This window comes from Arachis ipaensis, chromosome B3, assembly GCF_059453495.1.
Source record: "Arachis ipaensis isolate K30076 ecotype BB chromosome B3, ASM5945349v1, whole genome shotgun sequence".
Taxonomy (NCBI): domain Eukaryota; kingdom Viridiplantae; phylum Streptophyta; class Magnoliopsida; order Fabales; family Fabaceae; genus Arachis; species Arachis ipaensis.
In genome coordinates this window covers 15459258-15466074 of record NC_142438.1, presented here as the reverse complement: position 1 = coordinate 15466074, position 6817 = coordinate 15459258, and positions in this window count along the sequence as shown.

Below are 6817 nucleotides of genomic sequence, written 5' to 3'. Positions count from 1 at the left end.
AAACAGTCATAAGCAGTCAAAATACACAACTAACATAAACAAAACAAACTTCCAAAACATCAGCAAAACAATTAAAACCCAAAATACTATTCTATCTTATCCCCGATACTTGAACTGTTACTTTGTTTGTCAACTTCGTCATCAATCAACTCGCCGTTAACAATGATCTTTGTCGCATCAAGTTTGGAAGCATCAACCTCAGGGAATAGAGCTCGGACTTGATCAGTAGCCCGCTCGAAACCTTGGGCAAAAGCCTCATAAACCTCACCTTCTAACTCTTTCACTCGAGCTGCCAAACGACCATTATCAGATTTCAAAACTTTACTAGCCTCAACCACCACACCATGAAGATGCCTTTCCTCGGCAAGTTTCTCCTCCTTTCCTTTCAGAGATGAAGAGAGCTCAATAATCCTCTTCTCTTTCTCTTGAACGGCAGCAGACAGCTCGGAAATATCAACAGAATCCTTAACTTCAGATTCAACAGCAAGCTCTTGAACCTTTCTGATAGCAACCAGCCGAGCACCAATAACCTACGACAAAAACCATAACAAGTCAGAAGCATTACACATAAAGGCAAACACGAACAAGAAGATCAAAGTTACCTGAAGAAAACGACTCATCCCAGAACGACCAACCTCTTCAATCATCTTAAAGTCGTCAGGAACCGACAAACCTCGTCAGCAAGAGTAGCGAAAGGAAAGAACCTCGACCATAAAGACCTCATATTATCATCCTCACGATAGGCATGGAGCCTCTTTTGGGACTCATACGCTGCTTCCACAATAGGAAGGGCAGGAGAATTCTCTTCCTTATTCTCAGCTTTCTCAGCACGAGTTTTTGGCCTTTTTCTTTTCGGACGAGGATTGGCCACAATTTGAGCAGCAGCATCACCACCTTTATCCACATTAGTTGTTGACCCTTCTTTCTCGTTTTTCTTCCTCTGACTGAAAAACGACTTCAGTCCAGCAGTGGTGATAGAGGGGGCTTTTTCGGCTGCAAACAAAACCACAAATTCAAAAACGTCAATAACAACCATACCACTATACCAGGAAACAAGGCTAAAGCTATTTACCTAGATAATCCAAAACAGCCTCCTTATCTGAATCCCACTTCAACAAATCCGCAACAGACAACAAACCTACCGACTCCTCTAATAAAAAGTCCAATACAACATTGTCGCCAAAAACCCTATCATCAACATCAAGCACTTGGGCAGGTTCAGGAGACCAAGAAAGGGGGAATCTCTCCTCTAAGAACTCGTTCAAATAAAAAGGAAACTCATCTTCGACACTTCTAACCTTAACAAACATTGTTTTAAAATCTTTGAACGATGACTTATACAGGGAAAACACTGAACAACGCGAATGGCTATTAAGGTTCACCCAAAAGCCACGCCTGACCCCTTTTGATTGAAACAAGGAAAAGAATACCCTCAAAGAAGGAGGATACTCCAGAACACTCATCAGGACCTTAAAAGCACACACAAAACCCCAAGAGTTAGGGTGTAACTGGGAAGGAGCACAATTCAACCAAAATAACACACCACATTCAAAATCCGTAAAAGGAAACCTGACACCAAGCTCAGTCAGTAAGCAAGAGTAAACATAGAAGTATGACCAACCCTCAACTCGCTCGCCCACACAATCCCCTTCCTCACAAGGTAAAAGCTCTATCCTAATCCTATGTCCCTCCCTAACCCACACACTAGAGCCTAACACCTTCACAGACTCAAGATCATTAAACCTAGACACACATTGCTTCACCTGCTCACTAACCCAACTACAAGGATCATCCTCTGCCACAACAACCCTACCCTTTTCCATGAGAAATGAACAAGCGAAAAATAAAAAAGAAAACAGAAGAGAAGACCGAAAACCTTCAAAACGAACCTTTGATACTCATTCTCTCTTCCTCTTCTGATAGCAAATACAGTATTGAAAATAAGAGAAGTAGGAGTTACCTATAGTAATCCCAGTAATAAAACATGGGTTAGTGAAACGGTTTCCATATCACAAGTTAAAACTGCCCCGATCTCAGCCGTTCAAAAACTACAACAAAAACTAATGGCCAGGATCACGCGGGAAACTGCAAGGGGAACCTCACATCAATCATTTCATCACGGGAAACGAAATGACAATTAAATGCTCACTTTCCTCCTTCCCAAGGGAACCAATTCAAAAAACAAAGCATAAAAGCCACGACAACAAATCCAAGACATAAGGAGTAAAAAAGCTCGCCCCTGTCCCCTAAAGGACACAGGGCGACCTTGGGGGCTATGATACGTAGCCTATAAACTCGGTCAACAGAGCATATCTCGCCAAAACAAACTTCGGTCAACTATTGTATCTCACCAAACAGAATCAAGTAAATAACTAACGCCAAAGAATCCGAGAGCTCCAACAAAACACAGAATCTCAACTGACTAGGATTAACATCACTAGGATATTCTCGGCAAGCACGGAAAATCCCTAAACAAGCTCCAACCAACTCACTCCTAACGTCTATATAAATAGATAAGTAACTACGAAGAGACACAGGTTACATAACACACTCACTCTCATTTTGTTATTACTTTCTCACTTAATTCACATTCTTAATTGAGCGTTGGAGTGCTTTTTGCAAGTGTTCCCACCGCTGTGTTTCTCTTCAGCCGAAGTATTACTCTTCCATCCGAGCACTGTGACCCGCTGGAGGGACTGTCATACCTCGGCAGCAACAGGACGTAACAAGAATATTTTTCCAAGATTATTGGTAGGATATATATTTAAACAAATTTGTTAGAATGACAAAATCTATTCCATAATTTTTTGACAATACAAATGACAACCTTTTAATTTCTTTTCCTAGTCAAGATGCATTTTCTATCTTAAAGCTTCCCTGAGTATGACTTTAATCAATGACTTATTAGATCCACCCACATATTTATTGAAGTCATAAACATGATATATATAGCTATTTTGAGTTTACTATCCAAGTGCTACATTTTAACATAAAAAAGACAGAGTACCTTTTCTTATGTTGGACATATTCATTATGGGAATTTATTGTTTTAGATGATGATGAAAAGAAGGAAGATGATCTTGGACCTTGGTTGAATCAAAACTCAAAAGGAATTGATGCTATGATGAATACTGTTCCGAGAGTTACCTGAAACGTTGAGTCGGGTCTGAACGTGAGGTTTAGGTCCCTTCGAGTGGCAGTGACCGACTTGTCGATGTCGAGGTGCCGCATGTCCGAGTTCCTCGTGAGGAGGTACGGGGTGGTACCTGCAAGGGACTCCGATGCTTAAGTTAGTAAGAGCTTTAGGCAGGTTTTTAGTAGATTAGAACGTGAGTTATACTTGGAGCTACCAGTGTATTTATAGTAGAGTTTGATAACCTCCTTGAGGGCGATAATTTTATCTTATCTTATATCTTTGGGAGTTTGTTAAGATCTTATCTTTCTCAGTCACTGTTTTCTAGCAGCAGTGGCTTCGCCGTGTCGATCTAGTAGTATCCAACCTTTCGGATAGAGGGTAGAGGCCCCTCTCTTAGGTCGGCCCTTTGTTCTTTGTGGGTCCCGATCTCGTTCTCGGGTCAGGGTATGAAAAAATACCATGTTGATTAGTATTAAATTTTTGTGTTATTTTTATTTGTTATCTTATTTTTCTCTTTTAAAAAGAAAATTTGTTATGTTTATTTTTTCTGAGTTAATTATGCTTATCTTTCTCTTATAGAATCATCTAGAGATTCTGGTTATTTTATTTTATTTCAAAAATCAAAATCAATTTAGTAATTAGTATAAATAAATAGTATTGTTCTCTCATAAAAAAAACAACAACACAATAATAAAAATTCTTCATACTTTTTTTGTCTCGTTCTTTCATATTTTTATTAATTAGTTTCACCAAAATAAAAACAAGTGTGCAGCAATTATAATATAGAATAACAACAACCATGCACAGCAGAGGAAAAATAGGAAATGGATCTTCTCAATTTTTTTAACACTTGAGGGAATAAAGTGTGATCTTCTATCATTAATTTTATAAGTGAGACAAAAAATAAATATGAAAGAGAACAATAAATGGTTAGATTAAACAATTGACACCATTTAATTTTTTTCCCATTGGAAAGAACCGCTCCCGAAAAGATAAATGAATAATACATGTAATTGGGCTTGAAAAAAAATAATATATCCATTTTATTATGCAATAAGATATGTAAATAGGTATTTATATATGTACACTACCAGTAAGATTCTTCCGATAACTTTTTTATTGAATTGTTTCATCCTCATATAACTTGACCAAAAATAACATATCTAGCACTCCCCTTTTTAGTATATTCCTAATTTCCCACTTTACCAAGGACTTCATAAAAAATAGTGTTAAAGATTTTATTACAAACCATTACAAATTTTAGGGAATTGGGCTTCAATTATATTTAGTCCAGCAATATTCTCTACATGTATAATTAACTAAGCAATCTGACCAAAACAAAATAATAATCAAGTCAATCACTTAAACTCCCATGTTTAGTCTTGTGATTTAAGCAGGGAATACTATGGAATACAGGATCGGATTATCCTTTGAAGAGTTGTTAGTTCACTTTAAAGTAATGATATATATATATATAGCCTTCTACTAAAGTCAACAAAAAAAAATATTAACAATTTCATTAAGTAACTAACATTCAATCAATCAATTACTAATTAACTTGTCATCAATTGGTAATTTTGATTTTTAAATTATCATTAATTAATAATTATTGAAATTTTATTTAAAAAAATAAAATTAATAATTATTAATTATAATTATTTAAAATTAATTAATTAAAAATTATTTAACTATATTTATTGAAAAATGAGAACCCGGGCCGATGATTGTTGAAAAAGTGAAACCCATAGTTATTGAAAAATGAAAACCCGGGAGTTGATTGTTGAAAAAGTGAAGGATTGACGTGTTGATTTTGTCTTCAACAATAAAGATTATTCAAGGGAAGGACCTCAAACTTGTTGGGTTGGTTTAATACCAGAAAAATTTAGGATAGAAATTAAATAAGAGAACATAAAATAAAAAAATATTACATCTAATTTAAAATTTTAAAAGATTATGTTTTTGCCTGATTAATTCGAGGTATAGTTCGTCTTCTGATAAAATCGGTAGACTTTTCAGTTAGAACGTGATATACGTCGGTGATGGAGGAATAATGGAGGTGGGTACCTACAAAGGCATTCCGACGTTTAAATTAGTGTAAATAGATAAGAGTTATTTCTCAGAAGAAGTTGCATACCTTCTAAAGTTTTTTTGTCCTTTTTATACTCGAGTGGACAAGGTTGGCCGTTTCCTTTCTGCTGTAACGCCGAGAGGGGGAATTAATTGTGTATCCGACGTTATAGATTTGAGGGTTGATTATGGTTATTATGAATACGTCGGTTATGACTAAGAATTAGACGTTTCCGAGCTATAATTTGTAACCGATGTTTACTGGTCATATCATGAGTTATAGCTTGGTACATAGAGCCCCCAGGTCAACGTATCTCATTTAAAGGTACTTGGGGTAACTGGAAAGGCTTGGTCATCGGAGGTTGTAATTATAATGCTTTCCATTGTTCAAAGCGCGTGTAGCTTTATTTATTATTTTTCCTATATGGGTACAATTTCCAAGAACTCTTTATAACGGTTGAAAGTGGGTTTTATTTAATGGTAAGGATTTTTGTGATGGAACTAAAGAGTTAACTAAATGAATGATAGGGGGGTTAACTCTTTGTTTCCTGCAATAAACTTGGTGTGCCTATCCAAGTGATATCTACAGAAGCTTTTAAATATAATGAGTACCAGAGGTTAGTAAAATTCTTGCTCTTATTCTCTTTCTTTTCGCTAGCATTTTTCTGGTTTTGGCAAAAAATGAGTGAGAAGAAAGGAAAACTATTGCCCAAGGTTGAAGACGATGAGTCTTACGATTGGGTTGATGACGACGTCAAAATATGAGTTTTTCTGTTTTCTGATAAAGATAATGTGAATGAGGTTAAGCTAGCTAGGGTAGTGAAACTTGGGTTTCGTTTGGAGTTGCTGCCATGCAATCAGTCTGATCGTGTTTTTTATAGGAAAAGGGACTTTGAAAGCTTTTTTATGTATAGTTGTGTAATAGAAAAATTACGCGTTCAACTTCCCTTTACCAAATTTGAATGCAACATTCTCAAACAAATGAATTGTGCACCATTATAAGTTCATCCTAACGGCTGGGCATTTATAAAGTGTTTCCAGGTTTTGATGCAATTTCTTGAAATTAAACCGGAGCTTGAGCTTTTCTTTTCACTGTTTCAAGCCATGGGGGTGTGGAAGGGTTTGTGAGTCAACCTAAATAGTACTCCTGGCTTTTCTGTTTTTAAATTATATAAATCTTCTTTCAAGGATTTCAAAGAAATGTTCTTGAAGGTGAAGTCAGTGGATGAGAATTTTCCGTTTTATCTAGATGAGCATTTGGGAGAGAAATTCCTGCTGTATTGGTGTTGCCAACCGCAACATATACTAGGTCCCGAACTGATAACTAGTCGAAATGAATGTATCATATCATTTCTAATTGAAATGGTAGATAAGAGAGGTTTGATATCTGTGTCTGAATTGCTTCCATGGGAAGAAGATAAGTCATCTGAGATGAAATATTTTGGTGAGACAATCAGAATTTATTTGTATTTGTTTATATTTGGATATTTGTTTTATTGATATTATTATTTGTTTTTCGATACAGCTGAAAAATTCCCTTGAGTGTCTGCCTCTACCTTAAGAGCTCAGTTTAAATCAAATAACTTTGAAGGCTCCTCTTCAAACCCAGAAAAG